The sequence below is a fragment of the Myotis brandtii genome, unplaced genomic scaffold (assembly GCF_000412655.1).
Source record: "Myotis brandtii unplaced genomic scaffold, ASM41265v1 scaffold397, whole genome shotgun sequence".
In the NCBI taxonomy this organism is placed as follows: Eukaryota; Metazoa; Chordata; class Mammalia; order Chiroptera; family Vespertilionidae; genus Myotis; species Myotis brandtii.
The window spans coordinates 187,921-207,468 of record NW_005365229.1 but is presented as its reverse complement, the minus strand read 5'-3'; the positions used below and the strand labels follow the sequence as shown (position 1 = coordinate 207,468).

Sequence of the window (19,548 nt, the reverse complement as noted above, 5' to 3'; positions counted from 1 at the left end):
CCGTACCTGGGTTGCAGGCTCCATCCTCAGCTCTGGTCAGAGTGTGTGCAGGAGGCAACCAATCAATGTGTTTCTCTCACGTCGAAGTTCCTCTCTCTCTCTCTCTCTCTCTCTCTCTCTCTCCCTCCGCCCACCCTCCCTTCCACTCTCTCTAAAAAAAAGGGGGGGGGTATTCTCAGGTAAGGATTAACAAAAGAGAGAGAGATTTATATGTGTATCAATAGTCTCCATGTCCCCCCTGTGCTCAAAACCCTTCCGTGACTCCGTATTGCTCTTTACATAAATCCCAGCTCTCCTGCTGTAACACTTGAGATTTGACTTCGCTGAATGTAAGAAAACTCCAGTACAAAGTTCTGCCAGCTGGAGGCTCCTATCAGTGCCGTGTGAAAGAAGCCTGGAGCTGCTGAGCCTCGGTTGATACTGCAGGTCTGCGGTCCTCAGACTTGGCTGTCTCCTGCGTTCTTGCTCCGTCATCCTTTAACATGGGCCTCTGGTTGTCTCGGGGCCAGAGCAGCTGCCTGAGCTCCAGCCGCCACACAGTAGCACGTTTATAGGGTGGGGAGAGGCGAAGGAGCGTCTTCTCATCTCTCAACACTGTTGTCTAGACGAGCCCCACCACTCTCTGGGCTCCCCTGAGAGGTCTCCTCTAAACCTCTCATCTCTTTGCCTACCAGTTCATTTCTGTCTCCCAGTGGCCACAGCTCTGGGAACACAGAACATCACCTGTTGGGCTCAGCAGGCGCCTCCTCTGCCCAGCCCTGCACAGAGTCCCTGTGAGCAGGCTGAATCGTGACGGAATGCACGAGTGGGTGAAATGAATGCGTGCATGAAGCCATTTCCTGCAGCGCCCCTCATCCTCTCCAAACACAGAAATGCTGACCCGGGAACTGGAGTGAATCGGTCCAAGGCTTCCCAGAGGGCTTCCTGTAGGAAACAGCATTGTAGGCAGAGGATCAGCATAACTGAAGGCCCTGTCCCATCCCCTCCCCTCCCTCCCAGCTCGGGAGGTGCTGCCACCGCCCAGGGGGTGCTCTGGGCATGTGGTAGGGCCTCCACAATCATCCACATGACGTGGGCACTCCTGGCATGGAGAGCAGGGCTGTGGTTGTGGAGGTGAGGCAGTGCGGTCTCAGTGAAGAGTCACCCACAGAGAAACAGCTTCCAGCTCCACGCCCCCCCCACTCCCCCCCCCGCATGCCTGCCCTCCAGGGAGAGGGCCTCACTGGTGCCCAGGCAAGGAGGGCTCCTCCCTTCACGCCCTCCCCCTGAGTAAGCCTGGGGCTCACACACCTCCCAGCTCACCTCCTAGAACTGTCCCACCACCCCACGCAAGCGCAGGCTCCCTCACAACCAACATCCCAGCAGACTGGCACGTGTTTCCACGGAGGACCCTACACATCATCCGGGCGCCCACAGGCAGGCCCGCCTGCTCTGCCCAGTTCCTGCTGCGCAGGTCGGACAGATATTCTGTGTCACTTCCTGTTTCCTCCTCGTTCTCCCATCATGCGGAGAAGCCACTGTATGTTTCTGGAACACATTCTGGTGAAGGGGGAGCAGGGGCCCATCCAGCTGTGTTGAGCTGGGTGTGCAGGTGCTGGGGACAGGTGGCAAGTGACTACACTCTGCCGACATCCAGATCTGGGGGCACTCTTCCGAGGATGCCTCTTTCTGGTCGTTACACCCAATTAGGGGGTCCTCTGCCCACCCGGAGCCAAGGGTAGTGCCCCTCTGATCAGCCCGTCCCATCCATCCCCCGTCTTCGCCATCGTTTCACTCTTCTCCCCACATGGTTGTGTCTGGCATCTGCTTCCCCCACTAAAATATGAGCTCCCAGACCAGGCACCTCGTCGGCCTTGCTTGGTTTCCTAGGCTGACACATAGTAGGTGCTCATGTTAAAGAAACAAGGGTCTGCCGCTGATGAGGGACCAGGCATTAGACTGTTTTCCCTTCTGTAACACTGTGCTGGGAGAGCCTGCAGGGGAGAGGGAGCTGAAAACCTCACCCTGGGCTGGTGGGGAGACCTGGGAGGGAGGGGGTCCTGCCTCTGCCCTAGTCCACCCGGGCTGACCCCATGTGGGCAGCTGGAACCTGCTCGGGGTGAGGTCCAGGGGTGGCTGGCGGAAGGGGGGGAAGATGGACCCAGAGTCCCCCGTGTGAGCACTCCCCACACCCACACATCCCTCCTACATGGACACAGACACACACACACACACACACACACACACACACACACACCTCCACATACATACCTGCGTCCAAATGAACAGCCCACACAGCTCTTCATGGACACACACATTTCCCCACACACCTGCCCACCCCCATGCAAACACCACATGCACACCCGTGCCCGCCATCACACAGCTCCTGGGTCAGACCAGACCCCAAGAGCTTTCTCAGTCTAGAAACAGGCAGGCCTCGGGGTGGGGGTGTCAGTTCTGGGGGCAGGGATGGACGGCCCGAGAAGAGGTAACTCTGTCACCCTCCTCCACCAGGTGCCTGCTCTCCAGCGAGAGGGCCTCACTGGTGCCCAGGCAAGGAGGGCTCCTCCCTTCACGCCCTCCCCCTGGGTAAGCCTGGGGCTCACACACCTCCCCCAGCTCACCAGCTGGGAGGAAGAGAAAGCAGACAGAGTGGTTGGCAGAGCTGGAAATTCCACCCAGAGAGGTTAGGGGACGCCCGTGTGACCCAGCAGTTCCCCACCCAGGGCTCCCGGCTCCCCACACACCTGGAACAGGTGGAAACTCACTGATGGGCAGGAGGAGAAGGGAGGATGGGATCCAGGTAAAGCCCAGGCCCCTCAGCCACCCATTCCTCCTCCCCACACACTTGCCCAATAATTACAGTTACAACTCATTCCTCTGGATTCCTTCCTCATCACATCGCCTCCCTGGGAGCTAGGCCCTCTGGGAAGAGAGGATGAAAAGGAAGGAAAAAATGTCCCATCTTGTTTCCCCCTTAAGCAGCCCAGCTTCAGAGTCCTCCTGATTTCTCTAGAAGAAAGCATAGCCCAGAGAGGGTGAGTGAAGTGCCCAGGGTCACACAGCAAGAAAGAACCAGGGGGGCTGCCAACACCAGGCTCCTTCCCTTCCCAGGATGGCCTGCCCCCTGCTCTGGCTGTCAGGACTCTGCGTACTTACTTTATTATTGTCATGGTTATTACTATTACTAATGGCAAGCTTTCTACATGCCAGGCTCAGGGCTCAGTGTTTCCTATGGATTCCTTTCATTCGTCACTCACTCAACTCATCTTTAGTGAGCATCTACTATGTCCCAGGCACTGCGCTAGGTGCTGGGGAGAGAGCTATGAACGAAGTCGGCAAGGATCCTCTCCTCCTGGAGCTGACATTTTAAGGGTAATGGATGATGCTCAAGTAAACTAGTACATGAACCAGTTAATTCCAGACAGAGGTAACGTGTCAAAATTGAGCCTGGTAGTTATGGGAGAGTGTGGATGGCTCCTCTTGCCAAGGGTCTCTGGCCACCCTCCCGGAGGAGTGGCCTGAGAGCTAAGAGTTTGACGAGGAAAATGAACCACGCGATATCTTGGGAAAGAGCACTCCTGGCACAGGGGCAGCAAGTGCAAATGCCCGGGGGCAGGATGGAGCAAACAGAAAGTAGGCATGTGTGAAGGATCAGCCAGCAAGGTCAACCCGTCTCACTGAGTTTTCATAACACTCAGCAGGGAGGATTGTTAGCATCAGATCTATTTTGCCGAGGAGGAACCTGAGGCCTGCCAGGGGGTCACGCAGCTGGGAGTGACGGCCCATGCTCTGACCACCTTCTTTCTCCTGTATGCCAGGCCTTATGTGGGGGATGCAAAGGTTTAAAACAAACAATTAACGTCCTCCAGGAGCCCTGAGCCCTGCAGAGAACTGATCCTCACAGAAGAGGCCCAGGAAGAGCCCAGCCAGGTCTCATGGCTCCCCCAACGACCCTGTGTCTGGGTGCAGAGAGACTGGGTTCTAACCTGGCTCCCCCACAGCCCTGCGGTGTGACCTTGTGCTGGCCTCAAGCCCTCTCTTGACTCCTCATTCCTTCCAGCCTGGCCTGAAGGAGACAGCATGGGACAGGAGTCCTCAGCCCCAGGACAGGATGGGGACACCCTTAAAAGGAGGGTAGCAGGGGCGGCCCTGCTGCCTGGGTCCCTGCCCAATATGGGCACCTCTCAGCCCAGCAGACCCCAAAGGGATAAGGTGAGGCTGACTCCCGCAGCCTGGTGCTGCCCCCTGGTGGCCATATCGGGATGGTGGGGCGCCCAAGCACATCGTCCATCAGCCATTCATTCACCCTCAGAGTGTCCCATTCAGGCACTGCAGCCAGGATCCCAACCCTGGCTTAGGAGGACCGTCATCCTCAAAATCCCCAAAGAAGGCAGTCTCCAGCCCCATCCCAAGATGTGTAACTGCAAGTCTATACCAGGACCGCGGGTCCTGGGGTGTGATATCCAGGGGGTTTGAAGCTAAATGGGGCTGGGCTGTGATGAGTGCATCATGCAGCTCATTCATTTGTTCGTTCATTCACTAGTTCATTCGTTCACACATTGAACCTGTATTAATTGAGCACCTCCTCCATGCTGGTGCTGGGGGAAGCAGTACACCAACACATTCTGGGGTGTGGACACCGTGGGTATTGGTAAGGAGTTGGAGGGGAGGGCAGGGGTCGGCTGGGAGAGGGTCAGCTGGAGCCAGGCATTCCTTTTCCCAGGAAGACGACCCTTTGTGGGAATCAGGAAAGGGCTTCCTCAAGACACTTTCCCCCTCTTCAGCTGAAAAACGGTGTAAGGGTGCACAGATCTATGGCGCCCGGATAGAAGCGGCACTGGCTGCGCCGGGCACACCTGCCTGCATGCTGACCCCTCCCTTCCCAGGTGGCACCTTCACCTTGATCAGACTGCACAGCTTAGCCCGTGCTAGACCTTCACATAAATAGAATCACAGGAGACGTACTCTTTTAGGTCAGGTTTCTTCTTCTTAAATATTTTTTTATTGATTTCAGAGAGGAAGGGAGAAGAGACAGCAACATCAATGATGAGAGAGAATCACCAATCAGCTGCCTCCTGCACGCCCCACACTGGGGATCCAGCCCACCACCCAGGCATGTGCCCTGATGGAGAATTAAACTGTAACCTCCTGGTTCATCGGTCGGCCCTCAACCACTGAGCCACACCAGCCGGGCAGGTCAGGTTTCTTTTGCTCAAGATCATTTTCTGAGATATATTCATCTTGCTGAGTACATCAGTGATTCCTTGTCTTTATTGCTGCACAGTAATCCTTGGTAGAAATATACACAATCTGTTTATTCACTCACCTGTTGACAAATATTTGGGTTGTTTCTAAATGTGGGGTATTCTGAATTTTCTCATGTGGGTCTCTTTTTGAACACGTTTTTATTTCTCCTGGTAAAAATCTGGGAGTGGAACTGCTCCCTATGGCTTTCTTGATTTCTTTCTTTTTTGTATATTGCCCTTCCTATGTTTTCTTCTGTGAAGAGTCTGTTCTGATCTTTTGCCCACTTTTACTATTGCATTTTTTAAATAACTATTTCTGAGTGGAAGGAGATGTTTTATATTCTGGATACCTGTGCTTTTTGTCACACATATGGACTGCAAATATCTGCTTCCAGCCATGGCTTGCCTTCTGTTTTCTCTGTGGTGTCTTTTAAAGAGCCGGCTCTCTGCTCTGATGAAGTCATTTTTTCAGGTTTTTCTTTTATGGCCTGTGCTCTGTGTCCCCTGTAAGAGATCTTTTTTTATTAATTTGTTTTTATTGATTTCAGAGAGGAAGGGAATGGAAGGGAGAGACAGAAACATCAATGATGAGAGAGAAGCATTTATCGGCTGCCTCCTGCACCCCCCCCACGGGGGATCGAGCCGCAACCTGGGCATGTGCCCTGACCGGGAATTGAACTGTGACCTCGTGGATCATAGGTCAACACTCAACCGCTGAGCCACACTGTCTGGGCCCCAATAAGAAATACTGGTAATCACATTTGTTTGTTTGGGGTTGCTTTCAGTGTTTCAGTATTGCTTTGCTCTTTTTTACATACTTTCTTAGTAATTAGAAAAAATATGAGATAGTTCCAAAGTCAACTCAATATAGCAAAGTGTATTTAGAGAGGGCCTGCTTTCACTCCTGTCTCCCTCAACATCAACCACTTTAGTTTTATTAATCCTTCCTTTATTTCTTCTTGGAAATTATAGGCCTCCCTCCCTGTTTTCTTACACATACAGTAGTACTATCTATATATCTATATCTATATCTATATCTATCTATCTATGGAGGTTATATACACACATACACACACACACACACACACACACACACACACATATCTTGTTTGTTGTTCTTAGCACTCTATCCTGGAGAAACTACGTCATAGTAATAAATGGGGATTTTCCTTTTTCCTCCTTCCTCTCCCTACCCCCTCCCTCCAATCTCTCTCTCCCTTCTTCACTCCCCTCTCTCCCTGTATTTTCCACAGCTGAAGAGTTGCTATACATAGAGACATTTTTAGTTTTTGTCTAGTTTTTGCTGCTGCCTTGAAGAGCCTTGTGTTTGCGTCATTTGACATTTTTGCTGGTCTACCTTGGGGATGGATTTCTGGAAAGTACTACTAGGTCAACGGGTCCCACACCTGCAACTCTGCTAGAGACTCGCCCTAGCGCTTGGTTGCTGCCAGCCTGATAGCCCTGCAGGCTACCCCGGATGTTCCCCAGAACAGCGCGGCGCCATGAGCAGCCACAGAAAACACTGTCCAGGCGCGTGCCTGTGCGCACAGATCCTGCCTGCGCTCTCCCTGGCCGACCCCAGCTAAGGCACCGGGCCAGCGTGCACACGGTGGGAGCATCTGTTCTGGGCTACTCAGGCCACTGGTCACTTCACAGTGACCATGCTGGCTCCGTGCGCTGCACCTGGCTGAACTCTATAAGGTAGCTGTTATTACCCCCATTTTACAGATGGTCAGCCAGGGGATGGAGGTCAGAGAAAGTGAGGGTCTTGCACAAGCTCACAGCTAAACTAGCAGGAGAGGCAGTTGAGGTTGTGATACTCAGACACACACACACACACACACACACACTATACACTGTAGTACAGGTGTACATATGTGTACATGTATATACATGTGTGGATACATAGATCTGTGTTCACACATCTGTACATAGACAGACCCGTGTGCATACATATTTACTGTATGCGTATACCTACATACACATGTGCATGTACATACACCTACTTCCAAGTAAGAGACATGAGCGTCCTCACAGCTAGATCTCTGAGCGCAGGATCGATCCCTCAGAGCAGCGTCGCCAGCTCCCAGCAGATTCACGTCTGCGAGGCCTGGGATCGGGGCGCCCACCCTGCCTGTGATCAGGGGCCAGCATGCACTCTGCCCACAGCGGGCGGGCGGACACGGCGAAGGGCCATCTTCAGAGGGTCCCCAGCTGGGCGCCTGGCAGGCTGCCCTCCGGCAGGGCCGGGCTGGAGCTGCCCTCAGCCATTGTGAGGACACACATCACAATGGCTGTTCCACCCAAGCCAGGCCCAGCAAGGGGCCCCGGAGACCTGCACTCCTGTCCGCGGGCCACCAGCCGCCATGAGGGCTCCTGGGGACAAGCGCTCGGCCGCTCAGAACTCGGAACCCGATCCTGCTCGGATACCATTGCTGGAACAAAGGGCCTCCGGGGTCCCAAGATGGAACCCTCCCATGGGTGAGAGTGCCCTTCAGTGCCTGGGGGAGGCCAGGGACGGGCGGAGGGCAGAGCTCGGGGAGTGGAGATTATGTGTCCCCTTGCTGAGCTGGTCGCTCACTCCAGTCCTCACCCCCCAAGTCCTGCTCTCCCCCACCTGGGACCGTGTTTCCCAGGGGGACACAGTGGGCCTTCACACCCTGTGCCCTCTCCTAAAGTGCCACAAAGAAGTCCCAGAACAAAGCCAAGGCCTCCCCCAAGTCAGGTATGGCCTGCCTCCTCTCCCAGCTGCCAGCGTGTGCCCAGACACCAGGACAGATGGGGTGGGGTGGGGTGGGTTAGGGATACAGTTACAGTTAGGGTTCTGACCATGCTAATGTGAGTGTGGGTAAGTCACAGAATCCCTTTGAATCTCATATGAGAACTGGCTGAGAGGATTAAGAGATGAGGTAGGAATGGGCAGGTGCTAACTCAGTGGAGATTGAGAGTTTCTAGTTGGCAGCCCTGGGCCAGGTACTGAATTTCTGACCTTCAGTTTTGTCATCTGTAAAATGGGTACAAAAAATGAAGTGGAACTGCTGGAGTCAGCGGATGGGTATGAACCCTCTTCCTGTCCCCAAGAGTCTAGACCAGCCGTGGGCAAACTACAGCCCGCGGGCCGGATCCGGCCTGTTTGAAATGAATAAAACTAAAAAAAAAAAAAAGACCGTACCCTTTTATGTAATGATGTTTACTTTGAATTTATATTAGTTCACACAAACACTCCATCCATGCTTTTGTTCCGGCCCTCCGGTCCAGTTTAAGAACCCACTGTGGCCCTCGAGTCAAAAAGTTTGCTCACCCCTGGTCTAGACTGTGTGGCAGGAAGTGCGGAGGAACTGTTTTCTTGCTCCTACTCTGGGTAAAGGCATTGGAGGGGAAACCCAGGGTCCCCTCCTCCCCCCAAATCATGAAGCTCCTTTCCTGGGAGGGTCAGGTTCCCGTGCGAAGCACTTGGACCCAGGGTCCCAGAATTTCTTGTCCAAACAGCCCTCCACCTGCATGCTGGTCCCCAGGGCTGGCCAAGAACTGACTGCTGGGGGTGCCGAGAGACAGAGCTGGGTGTCCGCACTTCGAGAGGCCCCTTTCAGGGCAGGAGGGACCCAAGGTGGGAAGAATGGAGGAAACCCAAAAAGCCCCTCCCAGAAGGAGCAGGGGCAATGTCGCCACTTCTGGAGCCGTCCTGTCCAGAGGCCAGGGCGCGGCCCGGAGTAGCATGTGCCCTGGAGGCTTCTTAAGTTCTGTCCTTGACTCTGGTACTTATTTACCGGGGTCCTCAGGCATGTTAACCTCTCTGAGCCTAGTCTCCACATCTGCAAAATTGGAAAAATTTTCAGGCACCACACAGCTACCTCCCTGGTGTTTTGGCAAGAATGAGTGGAGTGAGGGGTGTAAAGTGTTTAGTACAGAGATTGACACATAACAAATGCTTCAGATAAGATTTAAAAAAAAAGAAAAGGTGCCCTAGCCAGTTGCTCAGTGGTTAGAGCATCGACCCACTGACTGAAGGGTGGCGGGTTTGATTCTGGTCAAGGGCACATACCTTGGTTGCAGGCTCGATGCCCGGCCCCCATCGGGGCGCATGTAGAAGGCAGCCAATCGATGTGTCTCTTTCATACCCATGTTTCTGTCTCTCCCCCTCCCTTCTACTCTCTCTAAACATCAATGGAAAAATATCCTCAGGTGAGGATTAAAAAGAAAGGAATTGCAGGGCCCTGTGCAGTTCCCCATCCTCAGCTCCCTGGCACCGCCTCTAGGGAGGTCTTACCTCCTAGGACAATGAGGGCACACTGGAGTCCGAAATGCCTGGGTTCACCTTTCAGCTCCTCCATCTATTAGTGATACAACCAACTTGATTCCTTCCTCTAGCCTCAGCTTTCTGTCCTGTAAAATGGGTATCTCCCTCAGGCTGACCAAGTTTTTAGCTCAGTGCCTGGCACATAGTGGGCCTTCATATCTAAGTGTGTTTTCCTTCCTCTCTCCCAAAGAGCCATCACCGCTGCCATCTTCTCCTCCTCCTCCTTCTCCTCCTCCTTACCGACCACCTCCTAGATCACCTCCTCCACCTCATATGCCTCCTCAATCGTACTTCCAAGGCCCCCGAGTTATTCACACAGGTGAGTGCTCCTGCCTCCTCTCCTTGCCCTGGCTATTCCCCAAGACTCTGCCCCCCAGCGCCTCCTCTGGGAAGCCCTCCTTCCCTGCCCCCTCAGCCGCCAGTGGCCACTTTGCCCAAAGCCATGCGCATTTCCCTCCAATGTGAAATCTCCAGTGCGGGGAGAGGGGAGGTCTGGTACACAGTAGGTGCTCAGGAAATGCGTGTGAAGTAGAATCCTGTTATCTACTCTGCCAAGGCGCTACCCCAACCACAGGTGAGGGGGTGCCGACCCCCAGGTGGGGCCTGGGCTTGGGGATTGTTAAACACTTGCCGGGGAATTCGGGAACACTGGGAAGGCTGAGAGCTGCTGGATTCGGTTGTGAATTCCCGGTGGCCAGAGCGAAGGCGGCATCCTCACTGTTGTCAAGACCATAGAGCCCGTGGGTCACTCCTTCCAGCCAGTTCTTTCCCGAGTTCTCTGCCAAACGGGGTGGCTACATCAGGCTTCAGGGGTCCAAACCCAGCACCCCCGCCCCCTGGGCCCCAGAAAAACCCAAGTCCTCATGGCTCTGAACAGTCCACTAGACCAGGCCCTGCGCCCTGGGTCAGACACCAGAGGCCCTGAGACCAGGCTCCTGACAGGAGACGCAGCCGGCACCGCAGCCTTCGCTGCCCACCAGGCTGCAGGGTTTACAAGGGCTGCGCACACTTTTTGGTCCCTGTGTACAAATGCAAGAGGAAGAGACAAGAAGAAGGCTTTTGGGTTTTCTGTTGTGTTGGGTGTGTGTGTGTGTGTGTGTGTTTGCAATGCAACTGCTTTCCCGTGTCGGTGGGAGCTTTTTGACGGCAGGGTTAGCAAGCAGCTCTGGCCGAATTAAACCAAAGCCCGAGAGGGACTGCGTGGGCGGGATGTCCTGGGAACACACTGGATTGATGTTGAATCCAGTTTAAACCCAGAAAGGCTCCCAGCTCCCTGGGTCCCCAGTCAGCGAGGCAGGGTGTCTGGATTGAGGAGGCCCCTGAGCCCTGAGGCTGGTGGTTGGAGGGAAAGGGACTGCTGGGGGCTTGGGGCCCCTGTGGACGGTCTGGGCTGCTCGGGGAGTACGAGAACCTGCAGAGGGCACAGGCCATGCGAGGGTCCACCCAGTGGTGGACGCTGAGGAGAGGGGTGTGAGGTCTGACCCGCCCCTTCCCGCCCCCCAAGCTGTGTTCAGCGGTGTGCCTATGTTGGCGACTTCCATGCCCATAAGCTACCTGTGTCCGTACTGCGGGAACTACGTCATCACAGTGACCACCCCGATCCCGGGGATCCTCACCTGGTTGCTGTGTACAGGCCTCTTCATGTTTGGGTGAGTTGGCACCCCGGCCATCGGCGGGGGAGGGTCTGCTGGCTGGGGAGGGCTGTCCGGGCAGAGGAGGCAGGGCAGGGCCAAGCAGCGGGGGTGCAGGCTTGGCGGGGCGCACCCAGCCTGGCCCCTGGCCCACGGCCCACTGCTCCTGAGGCTGCAGGTGTATCCTGGGCTGCTGTCTCTTCCCCTTCTGCGTGGACAGTTTAATGGATGTGAGTCACACGTGTCCCATGTGCCGGCGGGAACTCTTCCGCTACCATCGCCTGTGAACCTCCACGAAATAAATGTCTAATAAGTGACCTTTACCTGCCCATGTCTGAGTTGTAATTGGATGGTCCCACTCTGACCACTGGGTACACTGGCTCTTGGATCTAAGGAGGTGCTAATCTAGCCTCTGCCTGAGGCTACCCAGCAGAAGCCAGCTGTAAAGCAATGCAAGTTGCCCTGGGGCCTTGGGGCAGCTGCAGTTTGTTAAGTAATTTTCAGATTACAAAGGGCCGGGCCTTTCGTATGTAAAAGCCTCCGTGCAGGGCTTGGGCGGGGCGGGGTCCCAGGGGATCAACGGGGTGGGCGGAGTGAGTAGTATGGCTGCTCTCAGTCCTGTCCTCAGAGGCCCAGGCAATCGCTACATGTGCCTCAGAGAGAAAGCTGCCCTCGAGTTCCGACCGATGCCAGAAAGTCCCATTTCTCCCGTATGAGTCTGGGTCCCCAGAGACTCGCCCTGAGACTCCCTCCTGATTGAAAAAGACAATCGTGTCCTCAGCTGCCAGCCCGCTACGCATGCACCTACGCACCTTTGTATTTTACTTCCGCACCGCACCTCCTCTGAGTCTCGGTATGCTTTTTTCTTTCCTTCTAGTTGGAGAATTTCCACTCAGCCAGCCTTCCTGTGGTTCTGGATGATGTCTGTTCCTTCTTTTAGTTGTATTTTTTAAAAATATATTTTATTGATTTTTTTACAGAGAGGAAGGAAGAGGGATAGAGAGCTAGAAACATCGATGAGAGAGAAACATCAATTCAGCTGCCTCCTGCACACTCCCTACTGGGGATGTGCCCGCAACCAAGGTACATGCCCTTGACCGGAATCGAACCTCGGACCCTTCAGTCCGCAGGCCGACGCTGTATCCACTGAGCCAAACCGGTTACGGCTAGTTGTATTTTTGAAGTGGTTGTGCGAGGCAGCAATCTCCGGTGTTTACCTATGCCGCCATCTTGGTTTCTCGTCGGGAACTGTTTTCTTGCTCCTACTCTGGGTAAAGGCATTGGAGGGGAAACCCAGGGTCCCCTCCTCCCCCCAAATCATGAAGCTCCTTTCCTGGGAGGGTCAGGTTCCCAATGAAACACAGGGGATCCCCAACCATCACACACATTGTCATTAAAATTATGGGGCTCCCAGTGCCCCCCCATCAGACACTCTGGGGACCCAGGGTCCCAGAATTTCTTGCCCAAACAGCCCTCCACCTGCATGCTGGTCCCCAGGGCTGGCCAAGAGCTGACTGCTGGGGGTGCCGAGAGACAGAGCTGGGTGTCCGCACTTCGAGAGGCCCCTTTCAGGGCAGGAGGGACCCAAGGTGGGAAGAATGGAGGAGACCCAAAAAGCCCCTCCCAGAAGGAGCAGGGGCAATGTCGCCGTTTCTGGAGCCGTCCTGTCCAGAGGCCAGGGCGCGGCCCGGAGTAGCATGTGCCCTGGAGGCTTCTTAAGTTCTGTCCTTGACTCTGGTACTTATTTACCGGGGTCCTCAGGCATGTTAACCTCTCTGAGCCTAGTCTCCACATCTGCAAAATTGGAAAAATTTTCAGGCACCACACAGCTACCTCCCTGGTGTTTTGGCAAGAATGAGTGGAGTGAGGGGTGTAAAGTGTTTAGTACAGAGATTGACACATAACAAATGCTTCAGATAAGATTTAAAAAAAAAGAAAAGGTGCCCTAGCCAGTTGCTCAGTGGTTAGAGCATCGACCCACTGACTGAAGGGTGGCGGGTTTGATTCTGGTCAAGGGCACATACCTTGGTTGCAGGCTCGATGCCCGGCCCCCATCGGGGCGCATGTAGAAGGCAGCCAATCGATGTGTCTCTTTCATACCCATGTTTCTGTCTCTCCCCCTCCCTTCTACTCTCTCTAAACATCAATGGAAAAATATCCTCAGGTGAGGATTAAAAAGAAAGGAATTGCAGGGCCCTGTGCAGTTCCCCATCCTCAGCTCCCTGGCACCGCCTCTAGGGAGGTCTTACCTCCTAGGACAATGAGGGCACACTGGAGTCCGAAATGCCTGGGTTCACCTTTCAGCTCCTCCATCTATTAGTGATACAACCAACTTGATTCCTTCCTCTAGCCTCAGCTTTCTGTCCTGTAAAATGGGTATCTCCCTCAGGCTGACCAAGTTTTTAGCTCAGTGCCTGGCACATAGTGGGCCTTCATATCTAAGTGTGTTTTCCTTCCTCTCTCCCAAAGAGCCATCACCGCTGCCATCTTCTCCTCCTCCTCCTTCTCCTCCTCCTTACCGACCACCTCCTAGATCACCTCCTCCACCTCATATGCCTCCTCAATCGTACTTCCAAGGCCCCCGAGTTATTCACACAGGTGAGTGCTCCTGCCTCCTCTCCTTGCCCTGGCTATTCCCCAAGACTCTGCCCCCCAGCGCCTCCTCTGGGAAGCCCTCCTTCCCTGCCCCCTCAGCCGCCAGTGGCCACTTTGCCCAAAGCCATGCGCATTTCCCTCCAATGTGAAATCTCCAGTGCGGGGAGAGGGGAGGTCTGGTACACAGTAGGTGCTCAGGAAATGCGTGTGAAGTAGAATCCTGTTATCTACTCTGCCAAGGCGCTACCCCAACCACAGGTGAGGGGGTGCCGACCCCCAGGTGGGGCCTGGGCTTGGGGATTGTTAAACACTTGCCGGGGAATTCGGGAACACTGGGAAGGCTGAGAGCTGCTGGATTCGGTTGTGAATTCCCGGTGGCCAGAGCGAAGGCGGCATCCTCACTGTTGTCAAGACCATAGAGCCCGTGGGTCACTCCTTCCAGCCAGTTCTTTCCCGAGTTCTCTGCCAAACGGGGTGGCTACATCAGGCTTCAGGGGTCCAAACCCAGCACCCCCGCCCCCTGGGCCCCAGAAAAACCCAAGTCCTCATGGCTCTGAACAGTCCACTAGACCAGGCCCTGCGCCCTGGGTCAGACACCAGAGGCCCTGAGACCAGGCTCCTGACAGGAGACGCAGCCGGCACCGCAGCCTTCGCTGCCCACCAGGCTGCAGGGTTTACAAGGGCTGCGCACACTTTTTGGTCCCTGTGTACAAATGCAAGAGGAAGAGACAAGAAGAAGGCTTTTGGGTTTTCTGTTGTGTTGGGTGTGTGTGTGTGTGTGTGTGTTTGCAATGCAACTGCTTTCCCGTGTCGGTGGGAGCTTTTTGACGGCAGGGTTAGCAAGCAGCTCTGGCCGAATTAAACCAAAGCCCGAGAGGGACTGCGTGGGCGGGATGTCCTGGGAACACACTGGATTGATGTTGAATCCAGTTTAAACCCAGAAAGGCTCCCAGCTCCCTGGGTCCCCAGTCAGCGAGGCAGGGTGTCTGGATTGAGGAGGCCCCTGAGCCCTGAGGCTGGTGGTTGGAGGGAAAGGGACTGCTGGGGGCTTGGGGCCCCTGTGGACGGTCTGGGCTGCTCGGGGAGTACGAGAACCTGCAGAGGGCACAGGCCATGCGAGGGTCCACCCAGTGGTGGACGCTGAGGAGAGGGGTGTGAGGTCTGACCCGCCCCTTCCCGCCCCCCAAGCTGTGTTCAGCGGTGTGCCTATGTTGGCGACTTCCATGCCCATAAGCTACCTGTGTCCGTACTGCGGGAACTACGTCATCACAGTGACCACCCCGATCCCGGGGATCCTCACCTGGTTGCTGTGTACAGGCCTCTTCATGTTTGGGTGAGTTGGCACCCCGGCCATCGGCGGGGGAGGGTCTGCTGGCTGGGGAGGGCTGTCCGGGCAGAGGAGGCAGGGCAGGGCCAAGCAGCGGGGGTGCAGGCTTGGCGGGGCGCACCCAGCCTGGCCCCTGGCCCACGGCCCACTGCTCCTGAGGCTGCAGGTGTATCCTGGGCTGCTGTCTCTTCCCCTTCTGCGTGGACAGTTTAATGGATGTGAGTCACACGTGTCCCATGTGCCGGCGGGAACTCTTCCGCTACCATCGCCTGTGAACCTCCACGAAATAAATGTCTAATAAGTGACCTTTACCTGCCCATGTCTGTGCTACTGGGGTCCCCCCACCCGCTCCTGCCCAGGGCTGTGAAGGGACTGAGGCAGTCCCCACCCGCCCAGTGGTTCTCAGCCTTCTGGCCCTTTAAATACAGTTCCTCATGCTGTGACCCAACCATAAAATTATTTTCGTTGCTACTTCATAACTGTAATGTTGCTACTGTTATGAATTGTAATGTAAATATCTGATATGCAGGATGGTCTTAGGCGACCCTTGTGAAAGGGTCGTTCGACCCCCAAAGGGGTCGAGACTCACAGGTTGAGAACCGCTGCACCCGCCCTTCTCCTGCCCTCCGGTCCCCAAGGAAGGTCAGGTGGGCGCTCAGACCGGCGCCTGCACACAGCAGGGGCTGTGAGCACCGGGTGAAGGAAGGATGCCTGGCCCTCCCTTCGCATGGTCCACCCTCTCCTGACCTCTGAAACACCACAACCCATCCATTGATCAGTTTTAGCTTCTAAGTCCTCTAGTCCACATCTCCTGCCAGTAGGTCTCAAGATGACTCTTCCCACCTCCTCATGTGGCCCTGGGCGCTGTGGATGGCATGACCACCTCCCTGCAGTGCCTCCTCTGACCCCATCCCCTCAGCAGCACCCTGTCCTGTCCTTGTTGCCCCACAATAATTTCTTTCCCTCCTTGATACCCCACCCTGCTCTTCCTTAAGGGAGGCACCAGCCCCTTTTCTGCCCAGCCTCTTTCCCCCAAGTCTTGCCTACGCCCTCCGGTCCTCACCAGCAACCAGTGACTGGCACATAGAAGTTCAATTAACGGGTGAGAATTAGTAACTTCAGCTCTGATTATGCCAGACGCCAGCCTAGAACCTTCCAGGCTCAGGACTGAAGCTGACATTTTAACAGGGGGTCACCTGAGTCACTGTGAGTGGGCCTCTGCCTCTCCCCACCTCTGTGCCCAGCCACCCTCACCCATTCTTTCTGTTGGGCCCAGCAGCACCATCACTTATTCTCGGGCCTCTGCCACTTCCCCAGGGGCAGGCAGGCTCATGGGAGCCGGGAAGGAAGGAAATCTGCCCAAATCTGTCCCCACCTCACCCCCACCCCACCCCAGCAGAGGTTTAATTCTCGAAGTTCCTTCATGGCCACAGCACAGTAGCCATCCTGCACATCACGCTGACTGCGGGAACGTGGAGAAAACTTAGATGCTGAAAGGCCCTCGCTGGCTTAGAGCGGGTGCTTGTGGGTAAATGAGTCTGCTGGGGATGAGGTCAGGGGCGGGCATGCGCTAACGGAAAACCCAGGGCACAACTGAGGGCCATTTCACTTGGCAAAATCCAAACATATATGATCCCATCTTTCCAATATAAATGAATTTCAGAGAGAAGGAAGTGAAGGAATTAGGGGGCAGAAGGGCCTGTGAAGTTCATTTCATCCACTGAAGTGTAGCAGGAGGTCGGCTGTAATGCTCCCCCATCCTGGGTACATGATGCCAGGGGCGGAGGTGGCTGGTCCCGATCCAGGAACTGGACCAGCAGCTGGAAACACGGTCCGTCCACCCAAGATGAATGCAGTGCAGGAGCGAGAAAAGGTACGGCGGCAGGAAGGTGCGCGTGTGTGTGCATGTGTGTGCGGTGTGCCTGCACAGAGCTGAGTCGTGGAGGCACTGAAGCATCACGGTGGCCTCTTGGCAGACATTCCTGGAAGCCAATCAGTCAGGTGAGAGCTGCTCTGGCCACAGCTGCTGTGACAGCGCTGGCAGGTCCAGGGTTGCACCAGCCAGGGGAAGGAAGGGTGACAGATTTCTCCAGATCTGAATGTCAGCCTGCAGCTGCCCCACTGCCATCTCCCGCACCCCCAGATGCCCTGGGAAGCCAGGGGAGCACCGACTTCCGAGGAGGCACTAGCTGTGGGACTGAGAGTCCCAATGTCCACATCCAAACAGAGACCCATTTTGTCTTTTTAAAATATATTTTTATTGATTTCAGAGAGGAAGGGAAAGACAGAAACATGATGAGAATCATTGATCAGCTGCCTCCTGCACACCCCTGAGGATCGAGCCCGCAACCCAGGCACGTGCCCTGACTGGGAACCGAATTGTGACCTCCTGGTTCATAGGTCAATGCTCAACCACGGAACCACACCGGCTGGGCCAGAGACCCATTTCAGTGAGATTTTAGGATTACAGAGGTGAAGCATCTGACAAACTAGACCCCAGTTCCTGGGAACCAATCCCTCATTTATAATAAATCCGAACAGAATGGCGCCAAATGGACCCAGGGCGACAGGAAGGCCTCGGGTCTACACGTGGGGCCCAACTGGTCCCATGTTTCAAGGCGAGACCATGCGGTCTCAAACAGGGTGAGCGTCATCACGGAGGGAAGGGCGGGTCACGGAGGCAGAACTAGCCCAGGGGCCACCACCATCTGGAGGAGGAAGTCTTGAGCTGGGACTTGGCCAACCCCCGGCTGAGACAAAGCCCAGGCCCCTGCAGGGGGGCCAGGCTTTGCGGGCTGGTCACAGGGCAGGCCTGGCTCTGCCTATGGCCGGAGCCAATTCATCCGAGGAGCTTGACTGCAGGCCGGTGTCTCATCCCACGCTGGCCAGGCGACTTGCCGGTTTTGACTTGGATGCCCAGATAGCTCCACAGGTAGTCCCATGACAGCGACGTCCATAGCAGACGCAGGGCCACTGTGGCGCATGAGCACACTGCCCACTGTGGGGCTGGTGTCCCGGGCCCTCCTTCACTCACCCGGCTCAGACACCATGTGCCTCAACAAGGCCCTGCCCGGCCCGGGCAGCACCCTTGCGAGAGCCTTGGACCAATCCCCAGGCTGTCTGATTAGACGGCCCAATGTTAAGAAAATATTGTCAACTTTTAACATTGGGAAATTCACACTGAAAATCCAGACTTTTCAGCTTCTTTGAAAACTCAGGTGCACAGGATGCACATTCAGCAAGCGTCAGACTGAAGCACGTCTGTCCCCTCGGCCCAGCCCTCCCCCCTCCTTGGGCAATCCTACTCGCTGCCTTGGACACCTGGGCCCAGAGCATCATTTCCACTTCTCAGTGGCCTAGTGTCCGAGCCTGGTCCCAGGGTGGCCTTGGTTCTCCTGCCCCAGGACCTCACTGTCTCCCTGGGCCCAGCTTTCCCTAAAGGCTGACTTGGCCTTTCCATGCTCAAGGTTTGTTTCTGCACCAGCTGGGAGCTGCCAGCAGTGCGGCCGGGACAGCGTGTCCGGCAGGGCCCAGCGCTCAGAGGGAGACAGTGCCCTGCCCTGCGTGCCTGCAGCTCCCGCTGGGGCACCTGGGGGCGGGGTGGCATGCGGCAGTGAGGTTGTTTCAAAGCCAGCTCTGTACTTAGCCACCGAGAGCCCAGGTAGGTGGTCAGCCTCCAAGCCTGTGTCCTGTCACTCTGGGCTGCCCACATGCCTCGCTGGGAACCAAGATGGGGCGTTCTCAGTGGCGGGTTGTTTGAGGACTGCTGACTTGTGGCCAGAGTCAAGACAGGACACGTCCCCACCTTCCTTATCATGGGAGCACAGAGGAGGGTGTGACGCTGGCCTCCCAACCCAGCTCTGCCATCAGTGAGTCTCTCACAGCCGGGGATACCGCCTGCCATTCCCAGTGGCCATCACCTCTAGCCACGCCAAGGCTGTGTGGACAGAGGCGAGGAAGCAGGACGGAGGGCGGGTTGTATAGACTGTTAGGCCCCCCCCGCACCCGCATGCCTGCGAGGAGTGAACATAGCTGACCCTGAACCTGCCACCCCTACCCCAATGCCGACTTCACAGAAAGGAGTCCGGAAGGGCTGTGGGTGCCCACTCCTCACTAGTGGGCAAGGGGAAAGGCCAGCACAAGCTGCCACCCCCACCGCGCCCGTGGCCAGGATTGGGAAATGGGGGACTCGGACCCTATATGTCCCATGCAGCTCCTGGTCACCCCCGAAGGTCGGGAACACCAGAGCCCCCGTGCTCTGTCTCACACTTAACTCCAGCTCATCGGGCAGACCACAAAGGAACACATCTGACTAGTGGCTTTGCCCAGCACGGCAGGCACCAGCCACGTGGCAACCTGCAGTTCACACCCTCGGCCATTCTGGCCACACGTGGCTGTGGCTGCTGCACAGGCAGGCACACGAAGTCGCTGTGGCAGAGGACGCTGGAGAGCCAGGTCACAGCACAGCTG

At 55.8% G+C, this 19,548-nt stretch overlaps 2 long non-coding RNA genes across 2 annotated transcripts; both read right to left on the bottom strand.

The window, feature by feature from the left end:
* Nucleotides 1–10,067: 10,067 nt before the first annotated feature.
* On the bottom strand, nt 10,068–11,440 carry LOC106727251. The gene is made up of 2 exons (XR_001363418.1): nt 11,142–11,440; nt 10,068–10,303 (listed from the first exon to the last, which is right to left on the bottom strand). It is a non-coding gene; the product is annotated as an uncharacterized LOC106727251 (long non-coding RNA).
* Nucleotides 11,441–13,977: 2,537 nt separating this feature from the next.
* On the bottom strand, nt 13,978–15,395 carry LOC106727250. The gene is made up of 2 exons (XR_001363417.1): nt 15,052–15,395; nt 13,978–14,213 (listed from the first exon to the last, which is right to left on the bottom strand). It is a non-coding gene; the product is annotated as an uncharacterized LOC106727250 (long non-coding RNA).
* Between the last annotated feature and the right edge of the window lie 4,153 nt (nt 15,396–19,548).